The following is a 23,640-nucleotide window of genomic DNA, read 5'->3' on the forward strand; positions in this document are numbered from 1 at the left end:
GGGGGTCCTCTGAAGTAAAAAAAAAAAAAAAAACACAAACTGTAAGATAAAACTGCAGCCCCAACTCGGCTGTCACCTAAAGACACGATGCCACACACACACACACACACACACACACACACACACACACACGCACGCACGCACGCACACAGCGGAAAATTAAAATGTTTAGATTACCCTGGAGGGGACAGAAAAAACACCATGGAGAGTGCAGCGCTTTTGTGTTTGCGTGTGTGTGGCAGGAGGAGGGGAACGAGTTCCAGCAGTCACCGAGCATCGCCTCTTACTCATCACAACTGCAATGCAGAACAGCAGGGAGATTCCCAACACTTTAGGAAAGAAGCCATGGGAATGCTCTCACAGTGCTGCTCATTGTGCCTATTTAGATGCACTATGGCCCCTGGCCACAGCCTAAACACTTCAGTACTGATGCTTCACAGACATGGGAGCTGTCACAACACAATGAGCCCATGGAATTCTGGGAAATGTAGTGCTTTCTCACAGCACATGCCTGACATGTGGTCTGGGACACAGCCTCACTGACTCATCACAATCAGCTGATCGTCATGACTACCTGAAAACATGCAGATTTTTTTTTATATCACATGCTTCACATACTGTATTTGTCATACAAATGCCAACAATGACACCATAATTTAGAGAGAACTAATAAATCCCTGATGGACAGTAAGTAAGCTCTACATATGTTTATGAAAGCATAAAATCAATGGCACAAACTTTACAGCCAACGAAGCAGAAAGCCTTGAGTTTGAGAAGCACTGCGGTGCGTTTTCCCAACCTGAAAAGGAGCAGGAAACGTCCTCTTTGGCCTTTCAGAAGATGGTAATGACTCATTTTTATCGAGCCAGTGGAGGAAGGCTAAGGTTTTGCCAGGAGCAAGCGGCGCCGAGGTCCGTCCTGCACTTTAATTGGAGATGACGTGATGCTTAAATTCAATGAGGCTCAATTAGCCCTTCCGCCTTAGAACACCAAGCTCGCAGTTAGCATTAGGCTAATGTAAGCATTTTTATTTATTTCTTTTTTTACAGACGCTCCACTATGATTTCATTGTCTGTCCTGCGCACACAAGGAGAACCCAATTATAGTCTTTCAGGCCACTTGATTTAATTTCACCCCCCGAGGATTTCCCAGAGCTCACCAATAACGCGTTTCCAAGGAAATCTCCGCTCCCATTCTTAAAACGGAATTATTTTTCCCCCCCTCTCCCTCCCTCCATCAGCGCTTTCTTTTCACCGTCATTATCGCCGCTGATTGGTTTGGAGAGAAGCGACAGATTAGCAGAGCGGATTCTGCTCTTCATCATCCCCCCGTTACTATGCCAGAAAGTGTGTCCAAGTGCTGTAAGCATTAACCGTTTACCTGGCAGGCATTCAAAGTCAACGCACGTCAGCCGTGCTTTTGTCAGACAAGTGAAAAGGGGCCGCTGCTGTGGCAGTGAAGACGTTAACATGCGTACATGCACAGCCACAGAGACCTGTGACTGCAGGCAGTAACAGCGGCTGAATGAGGCCTTCAGTGGACTTGCCGGTCCCTGCGGGCGATCGGCCCCATGTGAGCAGGCGTATGATCACAGGACCGGGGCAGTTTGGGGTGGGGTCACCCCGGGACGCTGCCCAAGCAGAGGCACACTGATCTCTTCGGGAGGGACTGTCCCGTACGGCCAGGTTTGGGAGGTGCTTATGGAAGAGCGGAGGGAAACGCAGGAGGAAGATGGAGGAATCCAGAGTGGAGACTGTTTGGCGAAATGTGAATCGTTGCATTGCTGCTGTTATGAGGTCCGTCATGCATTATAGGTGTAAACAGAAAAGGAGGCAATCACTGAAAACCCTGCAGACATTTCAGTACCCCACACACACACACACACACACACACACACACACCTGTGACACCACAGACTGTGCCTCTCCAAGCACCAAGCACGAAGGTCACCCTTCAGTCTCACACCTCTGCTTCCCACAAGCCTGACTCACACATGCCCCGAGAGCAAAGGCGACACTTTCATGGCGCAGACAGAAATACCAAAGCGCGTTTCTCCCAAGAGCAGAAGAAGATGACGACGAGAGAACGGGAAGCAGGGCCATGTTCACGCGAGACCACAGCGAACCGGACCCTAACTGCACCCACGCAAAATCACCCACCCAACAACTCGGTTTGCGTGTGAAAAATGAGAAGTGGAGAGAGAGAGAGAGAAGACAGATAGAGAAAGGGAGAGAGAGAGAGAGAGAGAGAGAGAGAGAGAGAGACTGAAATCCGACATGCAGCCAGAAGGCAACCTCTGTGCTCATTTGAATAATTCTCCCTCTCTTGGTTAATAACGGGCGTAATGGCTGATCCGCCTGCCAGGCGGGGGGCAGGAGGACCCCCCATGCTGAGGAGAGCAGATTAAAAGCCGTCACTTCACAACACTCAATCACCCTCTAACAGCGGGAGTGTCACCGGCGCATCCTATTGGCTCATCCCTCCACCAAGACAGGAAGTCTTTACTCAGTGTCCAATCACAGCACAGCGCTGAGCTCAAAAGTGTCACGCTGGGTACAGCCTCTGTTGTACTCTAAGACAATAGACTGGGTTATTTCCCTGTTTAGTGATGTTGAGTCTCAGCTAGTATATATTGGTTAGCTGAGCCCTGGTAAAGCAGAAACAGAGCTTGAAAGATCCTTAGATCATCCATAGATACCTTCCCCGGGACAGCTGATATCTTCTTCACAAGAAAAATGTGCACAGCACAGTTGTTAATAGGCTATGGTTAATTTGTAATTCAGATTCATTGACGCGCAAAGCAAAAAAAAAAAAAAGAAACTTGCATAAAGCACAAGGAAATTACCTGCTTATCCTGCTTATCTAAGAACAAGGGCAGTAAGAACAAGACTAGTAGTATAAATATATGTATATTTAACTGGAGCTTGAAACTAGTTTGACATTTACCTAGGGAACAAAAAGTATTGAAAAATGTACCCCAAAGAGGACCTCCCAACTGGCTCAACGCACTGAAGCACTTGTCCTTTGCCAGTCATGGGCAGAATTTCAAATTCCTCTATTTTAAATATGTATTTGCATGTGTCTATTTTATATGTAATACTGGTTCCCTGTTTTTTTACAGTTTATAGCTCTGTGCCACATGCAAAGCAGCCTATGCCTCCATCATTTTGACTGTAGGTTATTCATATACTCATGTGTGAAGTATTTCATACTTTGTATTTCACTGAGGTCTGGTAGTGACTGGGTATCTTACACTGAGAAGAAACACAGAGCAAAACAATAACCCCAAGCACTGTACCCTAATATACCCCAAGCACTGTACCCTAAATAGACCCCAAGCACTGTACCCTAAATATACTCCAAGCACTGTACCCTAAATATATTCCAAGCACTGTACCCTAAATATACTCAAAGCACTGTACCCTAAATATGCTAAATTCTCCAGACAGAAACAATATTTTGCAAAAGTAATTACATATTTGGAACATCATCTGTATAATATTTCTGTCTGCTTTTTTAATAAAGCCATGCCTATGCTCTCAGGACATGTGTCACAAACATGACAATACTGCACAAGCCTGACCCCATTCAATGACAGCGTCCCCACAAGTTAGTCCCTCAGCCTGTGTGCATGAGGCACCGCGGGCCACAGGGCTGACGGAGTGAAGCCGTCCGTGAACCAGCACACCTGCTGCAGCCGAGCAGGAGCAGAGGCTCGGCACCCGCCAACACTGCAGGTCAACAGGGCGAACAGCAGCACCGCTACCCACGAAACCGCTAACAGCAGCACCGCTAACCACGAAACCGCTAACAGCAGCACCGCTAACCACAAAACCGCTAACAGCAGCACCGATAGACTGCTAACAGCAGCAGCACCACTAAACTGCTAGACTGCTAACGGCAGCACCGCTAACTGCTAAACTACCAAACCGCTAATGGCAGCACCGCTAACCGCTAACTTCCAACAACTTCCTGCAAATGGTGCTATGGCGATGGCAAATCGCTCCACAGCGCAAGTAGCCTGTCCTCATAGCTCGCGGCATGCGCTCACACCAACCCCGTTAAACCAGAAACACGGTTTCATTAAACGTCTGATGGGACCAGCGCTCTCTCAGTCAATAAACCATGAGGCCAACAAAGTGCCCCTCTGCTTGGTGGACACTGGCAAACTACAGCCTGCCTGAGAAACAGAGAGAGACTTAATCCTGTACAAATCAAATTAGGGATGGGGGGGGGGGGGGTGAGTCACTTCCATTGCTACACATGAGAACGTTCAATGCCGCTGCCTCGTTGGTCCCAGATTAAAAGATTGAAAACTCCCCCCCTCCCTGCCTTATATTAAATTCTGCACTGTCCAAAGGATTAGACAGAAGAAAAACCTTCCCTGTTAATCTAGAGCCCCTCAAAACAGCACAACGAGACGCAGCAGAGGAGAGGAGGGAAGGAGAGAGAGTGAGAGTGATAGACAGGGATAAGGAGGGAGAGAGAGAGGAGGGGAGGAAAGATGAAAGAGTGCCCTTACCCTCTCCCCGCTGTTGCGTCTCAGGGTCCCGACCGGCAGTTTGAGCAGCAGCCTGCGGGTCCTGCCCGGCGTCCCGGCTGCCTGCACCACCATCACGGGCGCGCGTGTGTGTGTGTGTGTGTGTGTGTGTGTGAGCTTGTCCCTGTCCCGGCACGGCAGCTCTCTCCACTTCTACTTGTACGACTCTCGCTGAGCGTCTGCCAGCCCCAGCGTAGAGCGCTCGCTCTCTCACCCCCCCCCCCCAAACCCCCAATCCCTCCCCTCTCTAATCGTCACTGCCCGTGAATCACTAGACAGCCCATCCTGAGCAACCAGCACTCCACACGGTGACTCCACTGTGTGTGTGTGTGTGTGTGTATGAGGGTGAAGTAGGGAGCCTGCTTTCCTTCTGTTCTTTCTCTTTCTCTCCCTCCCTCCCTACCTCCCTCCCTCCCTCCCTCTCTCTCTCCGTCTCCTGCTGATGTGGCTGCAGTACAGGACAGTTGTGCTTCTGGGCAGAGCGCTCCAAAAATGTCAGCCTCTGCTCTCCCCCTGCCAAGACTTAAACCAGGTCAGCGGTCTAATCCGACAGCATGAGAGTCACTGTAGGCGTGGTCACATGACCAGAGTGAAGCTTTGGGGGGGGGGGGGCTGTCTCTCCCTACTTTCCCCACACAAGCGAGTCACATGGGCCACCTCAAAAAGAATATCTGATTTTTCGGCCATCTGGTGTGCAGCTAAGCTCCAGATTCCGCTTCGCTGAGGACCGTCTGGGGCGGGGAGGTGAAGCCGCCCCCCTGCTGGAGAACACCTGGACACCGCTGGCCACCTCCAGCCCCCTTTCACCCGCCACAGCGATCACCCGCCACACTCCCTTTAATGAGGACACGATTAACCGCTTCACACCGCCAACGCCAGAGTGACCCCCACAGCTGAACCATACCAGAATTTAATCAATTTGGACTAAAATGTTTCATTAGTGCACAACCTGTCTGTTGCCACAACACAGAGCAGCTCATGAAACTTACTGGCAATTAATAATACACTCAGAGCTCTGGTACACAATAGGAGAGCGGTAATATTCTGAAAGTTGCTCAATATACACAGAGGGACAACAGCCCTGCAGAGGCAGTCAACCAATTAGAAAACTTCCACCATTTTGCTGTTCCTTCAGAGAAGAGAGAAAAAATATCTGAACACTTAACCCTTCGAAGTGAATGTTCTTTTTTTTTTCAAATTTCTAAGTCAGTGTTCTAGAACTCCTTTGCTTTCACTTGGCAGTAGTGATTGTTACATCAGCATTAGAATGTTCAGCTAAGAACATTCTAATCGCATATTTGTGACATCACACCTTAAAGGGTTAAGAGGGCTGGGAGGTGGAGCGGAATGATTTCCAGATGCAGTCGGGGCTGTGAGGATGAGACCGGGAACAGGCAGAGCACTCGGCATACCAGAGGGATCACACGTGTTACCCAGGCATGTGAGCGACTGTGAATAAACACTCCGACTCACGCATTTGCCTCCATCTCCCCCCCCACCGTCCCGCCAGCGATTTTGAGGCAAACGGAATCAAACGGCACAGATTCAGGCGCATGCTGTTCTCAGACAGAGCCCCGTCTCTGAGCTGCTCCAGCAGGGAGACCCGGCAGGTCTGTGAGACTCAGCAGGAAGTGTAAGGGGTCTGACGGGGTCTTTGAGGGACGTCCAGTAACACTCGTGTGTGTGCCACTCAGAGTTCCCTGCGCTCAGGACTCTGCTCTTTGCCCCAGTGAGTGTTTTTGAGTGTTTTTCAATTCCCAAAAGTCCACATCTGGGGGAACAGGGAGTGAGATAATCTCCTCAAAGCATCATGTGTTTACTAGTACGCCCTAGATTAGTGATATTGCTGTATATTCTGTGTGTGTGTGTGTGTGTGCTGAAACGTTTTTATGATTTTTAAATGATTACACTTCCCAAAATATGACCCATATCTATGCCAAAATAACAAATATGCCATCCAGCAAATAACGTGCCTGGTATCAAGCTTGTGCCCTGATTTAGTACAGAAAGAAACTCTGCATAAACACATTTCCCAGGCATAGGCTGAAACAGTCCAGCCCGATAAAGCAAGACACACATAAACAGTCAGCCGCTCCAGACACAAAGGAAGTGGACAAGCACAGCAGTTTCTTTTTTTTTGGGGAGGGGGTGGGGATGTGAGGGTGAGTAAAGAGCCTGAGCAGATTTATCATCACGAGTGCTGGTTTCTCCGTCACAAAAACAGCGCATGTGGTGTGCAGGCTGACAGTGTGACCGCCCCTTTTACAGCACGCGGGACTGGGCCGTTCTTCTCTGTAATGTCTGTTGCCGGTTCCAGCCCGCATCTCAGAGGCGGTGGAAGCAGCACACCTGTAAGACCCCCACCCCTTTAACTGACACACAACACGCCCTGCGCTGTCAGTCCCGCAGGACCGCCCCTTTAATTTTACACTTTACACACTCTGCATTCTCCTGCTCACTTGGACGCCAGACTCAACTGCTGCTGCAGATGATGTGATTTTTGTAGATATTTGTACTTACGAACCATTATCTGCATGGGCCTTAATGGACACGGGGCACAGGGCCTCTGGTCACATTCAAACCCGAATTCACTGATTTCACAGGTGCAGCGGGACACTAAAAGCAGCCCTAAAAATGGAGAGCGTGCTGAAGGCATTAAAATACCCCCAACGCAGAGCCTGGCCGTCTTTAATGGCTTCTCCACAGGGGAGGGCACTGCAGCCTTTATCATCTTCAGACCAGCAGAGAAAACGCCATCCCAATCCTCACAGGCATCAGTCACACCATCGGCCTCCATCACAGCCCGGCAAGAGAGAGGAGAGGAAGCATGCACACACAAACACACATACAATCACAATCTCACACACATACACACACACACACGCACACACACAATCACAATCACACACACACACACCAACACACGCATACATGCACACATACACACATAGAATCTCACACACACACACACATACACGCATACAATCACAATCTCACACACACACACACACATACACGCATACACGCACACATAGAATCACACACACACACACATACAATCACACATACACAGATAAAACACACGCACACAAACCAACACACGCATACACGCACACATACACACACAGAATCACACACACACGCACACATACACACATAGAATCACACACACACACACACACGCTCATGTGTACACACACATGTACACGCACACATACACAAGCACTGTGATACAGTCCCATACATAGACAGAGAATATCCAGTTTCGTGCGGCGGTGTCATGATGAATTCTCTCACGCTGTGTGGGCACAGAACAGCGGCGCTTGGCATATGAGCACACGGCTAAACTCAGAGGGCACACAAAAGCAGATCGCTCACTCCACTTCCTGCTTATACCTCCAAAGACAACTGGCTGCGGAGCCCGGGACAGGATTAGCCAATGGCCCGGGCCGATGGCTCTACCTCCAGCTGATCCAGGCGCATTTGCATCGGCAGAATGAAGAGCGCCAAGCAGCGGGCCTGCAGCCGCCAAAGCCCGCCGTGCCCGAATCCGAACAATAACAGCGGTTATCCTGCGTGTGCCGATTTGAATATGAAAAAGCAAACTGCCGCCGAGTCCTATTCTGAGCGCTGAGCCGAGCCGAGCAGAGCCGCGCGCGGGAGAGAGAGGCAGCGGTGATGTTTAATGCAAGCGCGGCCCAGTTTGTGTGAAGGAAATTTTAAAAAACTTCTGGGGACAGGAGGCAGCGAAATCCCGATCGCTCATTCCTGATTGAGAACTTGCGCCGTCTCCAACCCGAAAACTCCCGGAATATTACACTTTTTATTCCTCCGACAGATTTCAATGGCAGCCCACAGTAATAATCCATTGTGCCTGAAAAGAAAAGTTTTAATATTTAATTTTTAACCGAATCAAGAAGTATTTTGATGGCTTTCATGGGGAAATAATGAGTGTGTGTGTGATGGTGTGTCTATGCGTCACTGCTTTATTATTAAGGATGATTCTCTTTGTAACAGGAAGATTCCAGCAGGGCTTTAGCGAGTCAGGTGGAGATGTGGGGGGTTGTGGCTCATCTCTGACGTGATTCACCCATGTGGCCCTCAGTGACGCCCATGACAGAGCCAAAACCTCACAAAGTCCAACCCCTGGGGGTGACAGTTGGCATTTTTAATTATTGCGTCATAGCCATATGGGGGGTGGGCATTTTGGGACGTACACAAACAAGCACACACACAAACACACATATACGCACACACACACACACACTACACAAACATGCACACATTCACACATACAAACATGCGCACACACATACATACATACACACACACACTCACACACGTACACACACACACCACACAAACACACACAAACACACACATGGCAAGGCGCAGCAGCACTGAACAAACAAACCGCATCCATAAACTATTCTTAAAGCTGAAACGTTTCCCAGCTGGCTTTGGGTGTGTCTCCGTCAGCAGATCTGTTTCTGAGCAAACTCTATGGTGAGGCGAGTAGGCCTGGCCGTAGCTCTGATGTGGTCTGACCCGAGAAACCTGAGGTTTACCAAGAAAAACAAAGTCTGTTCTTGGACAGCAGCGGTTCCTGCGCTCTTGGCAACTGAGTTTACTGCCCATTGACGTGATCCCCTGCCTCTCCCCTAACCTCAAATCACACCCTGTGAATCGCCGCTGTCCACTGACCCAGTTTGCACTGAACTGCAGCACGATGCAACGCTCTCAGAGCCACCATTAGAAACGCTCCCTGTTCCAATGAAAGCAGACCCCGGTTCACAACTGAATTACTTTGCATTCAGGCACAAAACAAAAAATGTAATTGCAGTAAAGATGTGAAAATGCAGCAGTTTGCCTTGTAGGCTATCGCAGCAGGCGAATTGCATGATCCAACATTAAGTAAAACAAGTCAGAATAATACCGAAAATAGGTCAGAAATCATAATGGTTATTCCCCCTAGTTTTTAGTTCTAGAAGGTTCCAGAAGGGATAAAAACTGCCAGCGACTCCTGCAATGGCACATCTGGAGCTCTAATCAGGTATTTGATTTTCCTGATTAATAGTGAAAGAGAGCAGAAGCTCTTGATATGCGTGTGTTCATCGGGATTCTGAAAACCAGTATTTCCCAATTAATGGAGAAATCAGGAGGGGAAAAAAATCCCCCTGGTGAGGGATAGAATGCTTAACAGGTGGAGCCCTGAGGTAGAGACCATATGGAAAAAAACAAAGAGACAAAGAGAACCGGTATTTATGTGTGACCTACACACGCTCGGAAAAGCACATATTTAAGCTGCGCGCATTTGAAGCGCTGCCAATCTCCCCAGCGCGGTGCGGAGCTGGAGCAGAGCCAGGCGATCGCCTCCCCGTCCAAACACAGCCCAGACTGGGGGAGCCGGCCAGACCAGACGAGAGACTCTCCCTCTCAGGCCTCCGTCAGCGGGGGGGGGGGGGGGTGTTTAAATAAGCTGCCATGGGCTGTGGAGCGTCTGCATTAACACTGAGGGAGAAGGACCGGCCCAGCACAGCGCTGGTGGAGCTGAGACGGACGCAGTGCTGATGGGACAAACAAAGGAGTGTAACCCTGGACTCTGAACGTGTCTAATCCTCTAATCGCTACCTCTGCTCATGGGGCAACGACAGAGAGCAAACCGGCTCGGTGCACTTCTGACAGGCGCAATGGCAGTTCCTGGTAACAGCTTATGGGCTAAAACAGGACCGATTACTATTTGTTTTTTTTTGTTTTTTCCTGGAAAGGGTTGTACAGTTTGCCAAAGGCAGAATCACATGGCAAGGTGCAAATGGGTTCACAAGCAGCAAAAACAAACAGAAACCCACAAACAGGTGCAGAGAGATATGCGAAAGGTGTGTTGCTGAAGTGCGTAATACCAGCTGTGAGACATGCCATGTCGTCTCTGAGCCAATCCCTGTCTCTGTCAACTCTCAGCCAATCCCTGGCCGCATAACTGTCATCTCTCAGCCAATCCCTGCCCCTGTCCCCTGAGTCCCAGCAAGCTTGCCATCAGTCCCAATATTTCATCAATGCCACAAAGTCAGAAAAAAGGGGGTGTTAAATACAGGGGAGGGGGGGGGGAGCAGGGACCTGGAGCGCTGACAGCCAGATGCATTATGGGATGGCAGTGACTGATGGCTCACTACAAAAACGGGGGGAAAAAAGAGGACATCAAACAGAGAGCATCCGTCATCATCCCAAGCCCTTCATCAGAACACAGAGAACACGCACGTTCTGGGTCCCATCAAGGCTGCAGCCGACAGGCCGCTCAGGCATCACGAGATTTATAATTAACGCAGAGCATGATGGGAAGATCCCCTGACGCCGTCGGGATCCTTCCTGACGACCCGTTTTGAGCTGTCAGGCGGGATTCGGGAGCGGGTCGGGCCCCGGAGTGCTTTTCCCGCTCCGCAGCGACGGAGCGACAGAGAAATAATGAAGGATAATAAAACAACGTCTCAGACGCCTCAAAGACACTTCAGAGTTCATTACTGTAAGCCGCCTAAAGCAAGTCATCATGTCATTCTGAAAAATATATACACCAGGTCGACTGGTCCTTCTCACTGCAGGTGTGACAGTGACCCAAATACTGGCTCAGCTCAGATCTGAAGAGGCCCCTTCTGCCCAAAATCTGTTTTTTTTTGTGTGTGTGTGTGTGAAAAAATGGCCTTTGTGACAAAAATAGATTCTGCTGACAGGGAAGACGAACAGTAAGCACTGAAAGAACACGGTTAGCGCGGCGCCACTGAACTGGGATCAGTTCTGCGCGCTTCCCGCTCTCTCATAGCGCGTCTGCGGACTGGCTGGAGATCAGTCGAGCCCCACAGGTGCCTGCAGCAGCGGTCTGCGGCGCTGAGGTCGCGGCTCGCCCGTGTGAAACAGGAAGTGAGCGCCATCGGGCTAATGCTAAGGTCAATGACTCACAAACGTCTGTGGGAACAAAATTCTTCCCAAACACTTATCCGACGACGGGGTAACAGAACTCCGACCCAACGTCTGTTTGCCTGTCAGCACCACACACCACTCCTGTTCTGCTCAGTCCTGCACTTCTAAAGTCCAGCATTACAACTGCATTACGCAGCCTTTTCAACAGCAATATGAACACGGGAAAATAAATGGAAACCACCGTCTAGACCCCTTATGACCCCCGCATTACTCCCAGTGATGAATTCCAGAGAGCAGGCTCCAGCCAGTTTGAGCACATTTGCTGTAAAACATGTGCTTTTCCAAAGAAATATTAGGGAACTGCTGTCTAATGACTGAAACCATTAGGGCTTCTGATGAGAATAAGTTATTCTTAAAATTACATTTCAAGCCTCAGCTGGGAAAAACAGCGAACGGAAATGGAGTGTGATGATGCAGTTTGGGGGGTACAGACACAGCGGTTTGGGGGGTACAGACACAGCGGTGTGGAGCACCTCGCTCTCAGCGCCGGGGTTAAATGAGTGATTAATGCCGTGTTTTCTCCCTCCGCTTCATAAAGGTGCTGCAGCTCACAAAGCTCCTCGGCTCGATGACAACCCGCTTACTGTGTTTTAAACTCCTGGATGATGAACTGCGGGCCCGTAAGCCTGCCCGACAATTTAATCCAGACCTGCTTTTATGTGCGGGAAAGTAGTTTTTATTAAGGGCAGGCAGCCCTGGTCTTGGAGTGAACTATCTCCAAGGCACTCACTGGGTTGGCCTTCTCCCTTATGAACAGTATATCACATTCAGTACCTCAGAATCCCAATGCTCATTTACACACCTGTACAAAAAAGCACTGCAGAAAAGCATGATGGGATTATCTTATCTTTACCACTTCCTCTCCACAGATCCAGGCCAGTGTACATGAGCAACACAGATTGGTTGTGATTATGTTGTGTGTGTGTGTGTTACTGTAGGTTGAAGTGTGTGTGTGTGCGTTTGTGAGTGCATTAGGCTGAGGAGTGAGTGTGTTAGGCTGAACAGTGTGTATTAGGCTAAAGAGCATGTGTGTGTGTGTTGGCGTGTGTGTGTTAGGCTGAAGATGAGAGGAGAGGCTCTCTCACTCGCACTCACAAACACGTCCATCAGTAGGTGCTCCAGGGTCACCTCCATGTCCTGCAGTCTGGCGGCCAGAGTCATCGCCTCCCCCCGAGAGTGAGCGGGGAGCTCCCTGGCCCCCCAACGCCACCCGCCAAACCCCCTCTCTCTTCAGCTACCCGTCCCTAACCAGCGTCCCGCGAAAATGCGCCAGAGCGGGGAGACCGACGGCTCAGCTCCTTTAGCATCCGCTGCCGCTCTCGATCCGCGAAATCAACGCACGATGAAAGACGACGCCGTTCCGGTGTAGCCCAAGTTTACAGAAACGGGACGAACGCGAGCAGGACAGCCTGGCACTGCAAGGCTCACCGAAAAACAACCGTAAGGAAGGGGAAGAGACCATACAGAGGGGGAGGAGGCGCCCAGCGGGGCCTTATCAGCGCTGATGTTTGCACGGGCGCTTGATTCGCCGTTGCGAGCCCCCTCTCAGCGTGGCGCGGCCCACAGTGGAGGGCTTTGTGTAGCGGGACGGCCGGGGCAGTCGGGGCAGTCGGGGCGCTCCGGGGCCCTTTTCGGCAGCACGGCCCTGCTCACGGGGCCTCTGCCGTCAAACAGCCCCTTTGTGGCGGCCGCTCGGAGCCCCGTCCCGAAAAACAGGCCAGAGACTCCAGACGAAAAGGCCCGCGGGTGGGAAATAAAAAACAAGGAAACGCCCCGGCCAACTGACGCGCCGCAGAGGAAGGGGGGGAGAAAAAAGAAAAGATGAAAGGGTGGAGATAGATAGCGATCGGAGGGATGATTCAGAGAGCTGTTTGGGTTTAAGCGTGAGATTTATCAGCTCTGGATTCCAAACAGGATTCTTTCTGTCTGTAAATAAACCGAATGTAAATAAATCGTTTGAATGGATAACCCGTTTTTACAGCACAGGAAATATAAAACATCGTGTTTTGATCCAAAAAAATGATCCCCAACCTACATGGTAACACAAACCACCCAGAAAGAAACAGGCCACACAGTATTTTTCGGATACACAAATTGTTTAAAAAGTCTGCTTCTCAAAATATGTGTGGAATAAACAGCAATCATTTCCCCCCATAAAGGACCCGGAAATGACTCCTTCATGGTCTGAGTCATGGTCACACAGCTACTGAAACATGGGATAAGGGCTTTGTCTAGGCCGAGACATCTCTCAGTGACTAACGGTAAAGGTAAGCTGTTCAAAGCCGTGTAGAGATTCCCAAATGTTTATATAAAAATCTCCTGCTGACACCTTGGTAATTTGAGAGGGTTCTTCGGTCCCCGTCATTTAAAAGTTGTCGTTTCTATGGAGATTATAGAGTGTTCGCGGATGACAGCGGCCGGTCGGGCTGGGTCGGGTCTTGCTGCCCAGCACAGTCTCCCAGCGGAACCTTCCATCAGCGAGAGAACAGAAAACGCTGCCTCATCCGCAGCAACCCGGCCTCTCTCTGCAGCTCTCTATAATCTCTCCTCAGTGGCCCTGTTGTTCTGCGTCTCCGATGTGACAGAAGCGCACTGCATAAACAGTGATATCGCATTAGTTATTGCGCTCACATCTGGCGTGAGTTAATGCCCATCAGCGGCTCTGCGCAGACATCTGCGCTCCATCAATCTTTATTTCGCACGGCGCCGTTTACGATCGGAGGTGTCACGCCGCGCTTCCAAACAAACGCTTTCCAGAAGGGACTTTGATTAAAAAAGAGAGAAAAGCTTCTTTGAGCCCACGTGTGTGTGTGTGCGGGGAGGTGGGGGGGTGGGGGGTGGTAGGAGATTATTTTGGGCGATACGGGGTGTGATTGGTGGGAGCGTAGCACGTTCACGCGCTGCGCTCTGAGGAGACGACGAGGGGCTGATGTCACCTGACCTGTGTTATCTCCCGCCGGCGTGGGGGGGGAGTTACAGAGCGCGTCGGACAGCCGGCGGTAAATCCCGCCACTGGACAAAGCTTGTTACGGGGGGATGTTTAAGGAGGTGTTTATCAGAGTGGTTTTTACTGCAGTCTGCACCTCCTCCCCCTTCCCCCGTCCCAAATCCAGATGGTCACGCGTCTGAATCGATGCATGCGCAGGCTCTTTGAAGAGGCTTTGACAGGGTTTAAAACACATCCATGTTCCCCTTCCGTGTAGATATTTTACAACCGCAGAGGACCGGTTCAGAAGAGCGGGTAACATTTAACGGAGGAAGCTACGATGACATCATTCTGCACTGTGAGGTCATGTTGTTTCCATGGCGCTAAGGGTGTTCAGTGCCTGTGTGAAGGCCTGGGGAGGGGTTTAGCTGAGTGAAAACAGTGAAAAGCCCGGGGCCTCTTGTTCCATACTCCGCCCTTGAGACCTGACCTATGACCTCCACGCACAAACCCCCTGACCTCCCACTGGACGGCTAGCTCGGCGACGGTCAGGGGCAAGCAGCAACAACGGCAGCCAGGGACCAATCCTCCCCCGCTCTGGGGTCAAAGTTATGCCGACCTTTGACCCTCCCTCTGCTGGGGTGATGAGTTACCACAGCCTGGGTCCGCCTGGGGGCCTGGCTGAGCATCATCAATACGACAGATATAAATCACCTGGCAGAACCGCTGGGTGCATACTTTCACACTCTCTGTGGCTTTTTATGTCCGGTGAATTATGCATTGGTAGTGCACATGTGTGTGTGTGTGTACCGGTTTAATAATAATCAATGCATTGATCGTGCATATTGCTGGGTATATTGATACTGTGCCCCAGTGTGCAAGTGAATGAGAAAGTGAAGACAGAGGGGATGCAAATCCTCTCCCCACAGAGTCCCAGCCCTGCCACGCACGCACACACACACACACACACACACACACCTGCCCTACATCACACAGATCACAGCGCAGGCCTCTCTGTACCTCACCGAGCATCACACACCAGCACCAAGCAGCGGTTCAAACGCAAGGCTCTAAAACATGCATTCAATGTGCATGAATTTCAAAGGGTCTCCTGCGGACCTCTGTGCCACCTGCGCAAAGCAACCTGACCCTTTTGATTCAAGACGGCCTGTAGAAACATTTATGAGGACCTCTGCTGTATGCGTGCAAGCAAATCAGACGGGTTTGCTGCGTGGCCATTTTAAAGAGGAATGCAAAAATTATCAGGTGACAACAACACCTGTGACAGAGCACCATGCTCTCATTGTCCATTGCAAAATTGACTTTCTTTTTTTTGGTTTTTGCAGTGCATCACTATATTGCTTGGAAAAAAATGTGCTGGGAATCAGCGTAGTATAACAGCGGCAGCAGTTCGGTACAAGGTCAGTGTTGTAGTAGCACAGTGGGCGTGTAACTCAAGAGGTTGCAGGCTCAATTCCCAGCTGGGGCAGTGGCTGCTGTGCCCCTCCAGCGAGCGTGGATGCGGGAAGTGAAGGAGAGCAAAGCGAACAGGCGGAATGTAAGCAGGGAGAGGGGAAGCGCCGCGGGGCGCTAGAAGCGTTCGGGACGGCAGTTCAGCCGCGGCGGCTGCGTTCCAGTTCTGAAGAAGGAGAGCCGTGCTGAATGGTGGCTTCTCTCCGCGAAGCCGAGGAACACGCAGAGGACAGCGCCGGATTAAAACGGAAAAAAGAGAGAAAAGAAAAAGGGAGACGGACCCCCAGCCACCACTGAAATGTTCACTGCATTCCTGCACTGAAAGGAACCAGGAAAAAGGCTGGATTTTGTGTCGCTGAAAAAGGATTTTAATTAAGGGTTGGCACGGAGATTTAGACTGAGGCTCAGAAACGCAAGGAAAAAGTTTTTGTTCCTCCCTTATTGGGTTCACTATTCACTTCTTTGTGAGAGACGGCAGCCTCTTCTTTGCAGCAGCAGCGCAGGGCGTATGGCAGGGACGGTTGCCGGGGGCGACAGAGGACCAGCAGGAAACGCAGTCTCATGGCCGTTCCTGCTGACTCATCACCTTGCAGCACCTGTCACCACCTGGAGCATTTTCAGTCAGTCAGTGCGTGAGTGTGTGTGTGTGTGTGTGTGTGTGTGTGCGCCTGCGCTTGTGTGTGTGTGTGTGATCGCCCAAAGCCCCGGCTCTCAGAGTTGCAGAGCAAGGTGACCTGGACTGCAGCTGAGCTGACAGGTGGGCGGAGTCACCCTGCTCTCCCCGCCTCCCTCCCTGCTACACTATTGCTCAGCACATTCCGCCCTTTGAGCCCACGCAGCACAGACCCCATCTGCAACACTGCGGCAGGGCCCCGCCCCAAACCTCCCGGAACAACTTGGCCCTCTGTGATGTCACAATACAAAATTCCGAATTAAAATGTATCAGACCAAAAACAGAAATGCAATGACTTTGAATAATACATTGGAACACATGGACATGAAACTCCAGCTGTATTTAATATATCAATGTGCTCTTATGTTTGCTGAATGGCATCCTGCTGGTGGTACTCAAATATATCCCACTGAGACCACAGAGGCAATAATAGGTATGCTTTCAATACATTTCTATATATTATTCAACACATTTCTCCGTGTAGATGACAACATATTGTACATTTCAAGTTACGAGTCCTTATTTCACAAATAAATCAGCGTCATGCCTGGGTACCATGGTGTGGCACGTGGAGATGAAAATTGAAAATAATGTCAGAGCAGTCTTCCATTTTCACGAGAAAATACAAATCAAGAACACCAAAATGTTGGCTCTCCATATAAAGCGAAAAGGATATTTTCAGTGCGTTGTCTGAGGGAAATTCTGCCTCCGAGTTTCACCACTCAGCCTGAGAAAAGCCTCCTGTGAATTAGACGCCCACAAGGACGGGCAACTCCTGCCCGAGTTAATTCTTCCTTTTCTCTCTTTTCCTTTTTGTGTTGTCTTTGTCCCCCCGCAGCGCTGAGCGGATTCTCACACTTGCTCTGCGTGTTCAAAACCGGCAGTTTGAATACTGCGTGGCATGGGGCACGGAATCGACCGTCGGCTTCAGCCGACCCTGTTAAAGCGCGGACGCGTGTGAGCTCTCCTCCGACGCCCGGGCCGCCAGACGCGCGTTCATTTTCACCGCGCTGAGCTGCCAGATGTTGGGACAAACCTGGGGACCGAAGCCCCTCGCTCCCTTCCTCCCTCTGACCAATCACGCGCCACCCTGCAGGGGTTGGCTGTCACACGGCACGGGCAGGACTGGATTTACAAGCCATGCGGCACGTCCATTACACTTCATTGCGCTACATTACATCCACTTTGTGCTGTTACCCAGAGCCACTTGCAATATGAGAACACGTGTACTTCCACCTGAGCTTAGTGAACAGCAATGATAACAGACCTGGCTAATACCTGCCACTGGGCCAGATGCAGTACACCTGTGAAACAGCACAAGAGCACACGTAGCTAACCGTGCTAACCTAGAATGCTGTAAATACACGCGGTAGCACGAGGAACAGCACCGAAAATCCACACAACGGGAGCCCAGTGCTTAGCGGGGAGAGTGTGACCGGACGGCCCGGCGCTTAATGCTTTCTTATTGGCCGATGGCCGTGGGGCGTGAGGCCGGAATGGCTTTGATCGTTGTGCGGTCCCGTTTAAAAGCGTCCCGTCTGCGTTGGACAAGCCGAGCCGATGTGACAGTTTAAAAGAGAAAATCGCTCCCTTTCCCCGATTGGGCCGGGCAGACATTAGCGCTGTAACTCTTCCCGCGTGTCGGGGGTGATCAGCTCTGCCCCGGGGTAAAAAGGGGCTCAGATAAATAGACTGCACTTTACAGGAGTGGCACTTCCCCTGTGAAGCGCTGCAGCGTGAATCCGATGGAAGGGAAGTGGGCACGCACGCAGGGGGACCCGAGCCCGGCGGTAAGCAGTGGTCACCGAGCCGTCCCGAGCCCCGGTCCCGCCGGAAACCCAGCGCGGCCAATTACACGCTGGGGGAAGCGGCGCGTTTACACGCAGAGGGAGAGAATCCCCCTCTACTGCACCAAGCAGAGCGTGAGCTAGGCTGGATTAACCCTGTAAGGCGTGAGGTCACAAACGTGTGATCAGAATGTTCTTAACAGCAGCATTCTAGTGCTGATGTCACAATTGCTGCCGGTAGCAGTTCTAGAACACTGGCTTAGAAGTTTGAAGAAAACATTCCAAAAACAACCTGCTCTTCAAAGGGATTTAAAGGACCTGCTTCCTGGGTGTTGGTCTACTTACAGCGCAGCACGTGACACAGAGGGGGGCTTTGGGGAACCGACTGTGCCGCTTCTCATCCAAACCGTAACTGGTACGCTTTTGATGTTGAAGGATCTGCCCTCTTAAGGACAAGTTAGGCCACATTATGCATGCCACGATGATTAAATGTCCCACATTCACATCCCAAGACTTTCAATCAGTCAGATAAACTTTCTGCTTCCATATCTGTAACGTGCTCTATAGGAAATGGATCCTTCAGCTTACTTTTAAAAACCGATTAAGTTTCAGACCGATGCATTAAATCAGTGGGAAGTCCTGAAATTATGGACCCCTGGTCATTGGCACTAAGCCAGCAAGACAAACCTGCATTTGTGTTAGGCTAAAAAAAGGTTGGCAAGAATGCACGCTTTCAACGACCTCCACTGAATTCCCAGGTGAGCGCTCACACTCACGAGCAAAGAGCGTAACCTGAGCTCCAGCAAACACGCGCCGCCACAGCTGATGATGTAGCGATGCAGACTCCGCACTAATTGCCCGGGATCCGGGCACCGCCAGGCCCAATAAATAATGCAAAGTGTGATTAATTTCCCATGATTCAGCGGGGCTTGGCCCCCCGGCCCCATTACGCCGAGCCCACGCGGGACGGGGGCCGCATTATTGCTGTATTTCTTTACCTGTAACAAGACCAAGGAATCGTGGGTAATTTGCAGGCTGTGATCAGCACTTTCCACCTTCCAGTCCCGGGACGGTACCCTCATGTTTGGGGTCAATGGGGCTCCCCACAGAGTCCAAGAGAAGCGTCTTCAGCTCTTGCCCATTTCGGCCGCTAAATCTCACTAAAGCAGCCAAGATGGAGATGGAGACGGAAGCATCTAGAAACGGGGCGGGGCTTAAGACCAGACAGGCCGGGAACAAAGAACGCAGGACGCAGCGCGCCGCGTGATCTGAATGCGGATGCCGTCGCCCTCGTGGGAACACTAATCGCATTCGCAACGACGAGGGGCGGGGTTAATCCGGCGCCGTGGAGATGCTGAGTCATGCTGAGGTGGCGCAATACCGCCGCAACCTCACGCCACCCTCCCCCCCCCCCCCAAACCCCCCGAGGACAGAGGAAGGGCGCAGGGCTGGCACTCAGGGTTTGGGGGCATAAAAACAATCAAATGCATCTTGTTACAAAATACAAACACAGGAATGAGGTTTATGACGGCGTACTTTGCGATGCACATCATGTGTTAAACTGTGGTTGTCAAGGAAGCTCTATACATGAAGGTTAAAGCTGTGGCTAAACTGAGAGTGATTCCCTATTCATAAAGTGTTAAACAGAGTGATTCCCTATTCATAAAGTGTTAAACAGAGTGATTCCCTATTCATAAAGTGTTAAACAGAGTGATTCCCTATTCATAAAGTGTTAAACTGAGAGTGCGATTCCCTGTTCATAAAATGTTAAACTGAGAGTGTGATTCCCTATTCATAAAGTGTGGTCAAGACCCTGTTATGGAGGCACATCCCCCAGGCCACTGGACTGGAGTTGCTGGTGCAAACTCGCTTCATTGGCTGTCCCAACATGCATCACAGGGCTGGCCATTCCCGCTGGATCAGCGCAGCAGCGCTGCAGCACCAGGGTGGGGGAGATCTCTCTGTGACCCGCAGCTCCCAAACCCCTCCCTCTCACCACCAAGCCATCACTGCCCCACTGTCCCCGAGGGGAAATCAGGCACGACCGGGTGAAAGGTGACATCATCATAACAAACTCAGCCGCTTGTGTTTAACGCCAAGGAAGTGCACTAATGTATAAGGAAGTGCTGTATTAGCGACGGGGGGGAGAGAACCCGACAAACGCAGACACCGCCAGCGTCTGCAGCCTCTTTCTCTCTCATGTACCGCTTTCCGCTTTAGCCTACATCAGAAAGCAACCGGCTGTCACTTCCCATCAGCCTCAGCGAACACCGCTGCAGCCTCGAGCGCCGCATCTCAAATCAGAAAAAAAAAACAAACACAACAAAAAAACAAACACAACAAATCGGTCGCTCGATGAGTAACGTTCAGTCGGAACGACGCACGGCGCTGTCCGCACGTAAGGGCGTGGTCGGTGTTCACAGCCGTCTAACAAGTCCCTGAGAACGGCGGAAATTCTCATGAAATTCCATTTCAGAATCTCAACTGCTGCCGTTATGGCTGCTGTGGCCGGCGTGGAACGTCTGCTAGAACCTGGCGTTCTAATGGCGCTGTAAAACAGCGCGGACCCGCCAACACACTGTCCGCAAAGTGCAGTGAACGCACTGCTGTGGGCTCCACGGCTGCGTCGAGGCTGTTCACAGAGTACACGCTCTTCTTGGAGGGAGGACGGATAGGAATGCTGTTTACATCAGAGATTCCTCCATTTGGTTTCTATCATGTGTCTGGATGTGTTTGGGGGGGGAGCTTTAGCGGAGTGAACTGCAGCTGCAGAGGAACGATGGTCCCTTTAATTCTGCTCTCCAGCATTTCCCACAGAGCGCCTTCATTCAGCTGGACAGCAGATCCACACTCGCTGGAGATGCCTGCACAAATACACACACACACACACACGCACACGCACACACACACACACACACACACACACACACACACACACACACACACACCACACGCACGCACACACACACACACACACACACACACACACACACACACACACACGCGCACGCGCACACACACACACACACACCAACACACACACTTTCACACGGCCCAGTCCAACACAAACAGACCAATTACAGCTGGCCTGGCACCTTTCAGGGATCCAGCCCAGTTAACAGCGGGAGACATGGGGGGGGGGGGGGCCCTTGGGGACGAGGGGAGGAAAATCCACAGGGCATCCGCCCACTTTTCACTATCCAGATTACCCAGACTCCCCTGGGATAACGGTCCAGCCCGAAACCTAGCCTGAGACTAGAAAACATTTACATACGCGAGCGCTCAAATGAAGAAATGAGCTCGGTGGCAGGGGTACATGTACAGTTAGTACACTGTGGAAAATACGCACCTTCGCTCAGTAACAGAATGCCTAACAGTATAACTGGGATGTTCAGGTCTGAGCTCACAGGCTCTTGAATGGCGTATCTCAGATTCAACACTGCTCAGGCAGCTACATATTCAATTTGCAAAACAGGCCTTTAACTGCACAAAACCTTCTATTTATAATATCTTCATTTCTTGTTCATTTAATGGTCCTTCTAAGGCCTGCGTTTCACTGTTATTTAGTTTACTGTCCTTTAAAACAATTTTTACGTATTTATAGACTCTATTCTAATTGTGCTTCTTGTTACAGGCGTTTGTGGAAGGCACTTTAACGCAATATAAACAAAACGTAGCCCATGAATAATAAAATAATCCTTCTAAGTTGGTCACAGTGTCCTTGTGGAGCGTTTATTTGCATTCAGTGACAGTTTAATTTATGCAGCGCCTCGCGCTTTTTCGCAGGAGCCGCACAGAGCGGGACGGCGTTTAGGGAGGTCGAGGTGCTCGAGCCCCCCTTCCCTGTTCGCGTTCATTTATTCCTGCGGAGTTTCGCATTCTGTTTAGAATTATCGATCCGCCGGCCAGCGCAGCGGCAGAGAAGGAAATTAATGGCGCCCGTAACCCGGGGGGCGGACCCAGTGCCCCCCCCCCGCGGGCCGACCGGACGGCTGATTAACATGCGATATTATCGGCGGGGGGGAGGGGGGTGGGGTGTGATTGACATCCGGTGTAATCTCATTAAACGTGAGGCCTGGCTTGCAGAGAGCAGCCGCTCTTCCCCAAGGGCAGGGAGGTGGGCAAACAGACGGGGGGTATGGGGGGGAGGGGGGGGCAGGGGGAGACGCGGAGCAGAGCGTGGGACTGGTTAACGAACGAGGCCGCGATGAAGAGGACGGGTTCAGACAGGAAGCCTGAGGAAGAGCGGCGGTGTAAATATTTGCCGGCCGTGCTTAAGATGATGATGATGGACCTCTTCCTGAGATATTACAGAGAATGCAAGCTGAATTATCAGAGCGAGCGGCGAATAGCAGCCCACTAGAGCGAGGCGGGGCGGGGCGGGCCTTTCTCTTCTGGAGCCTCATTGGTGAAAAAGCAGAGGAGAGTTTAAAAAAAGTTCTCTCTTTTTTTTCTCAGCCGATGAGCTCTGCGGTACGTTTGTTTAACGCTGCAAATACGCGCCCAGAACTGGAGGGGAAAAAAAGGGATGTGTTTCTGTACTAATATTTGCCTTAAAGGCTTAATATCCGCTAAAGGAGACGAAAACAAACTGCGAAATCTTGGACGATGTGCAAAAAAAAAAAAAAAAGTTCAACCCTTCCAGTAGGGGACGGCCCAGTAGAAAATGCTGGCTGTCGACCATTTTTTTTTCACAAGGCAGTGATAGTGAATCAGCCTGTGCCGCAGGTGTGGGGGGTAAATAGAGTTTGGGTGTGGTGGGCTGGCGCTGCTGGGTGGCTCCTCCTGTAAAGGCCTTGTTCTAACGCATGAATGGGCCCCATGGTCAGAAACTCTACACAACGTCTGCTAATCTCAGCATCCTCTACAGACTAAGCACTGAGAGTCTGAGTCTGGCCACGCTGGGCCTGCACTAGAAACACAGGTTTCCACGGCAATCAGCCCATGAAAAATGAATTCAATTGATTAGTTTATGTACAGCAATCGTATAGCATGACACGCTCAACATTATACTGTTGTTTTGGGGCAATTGGACGACCGCTGTGAAAAGAAAAAACACTGACAGTGTTCACTCACACGGAAAATTAGCATCACTTTAGTTCTGAAATAATGGTGCAGTTTGTCACGCAATTTCCAAAGCGTCACGCTTCAAAAACGGCTAAAATTAATACCGCAGTATTTTTCCTTTTGTATTATGGATCATTCCAGAAGGACATACTCTTACAACAAAACAACAAAAAAAACCCCAGAAAAAAGAGCAGCAATAATTTTG

This window comes from Anguilla rostrata, chromosome 19, assembly GCF_018555375.3.
Source record: "Anguilla rostrata isolate EN2019 chromosome 19, ASM1855537v3, whole genome shotgun sequence".
Taxonomy (NCBI): domain Eukaryota; kingdom Metazoa; phylum Chordata; class Actinopteri; order Anguilliformes; family Anguillidae; genus Anguilla; species Anguilla rostrata.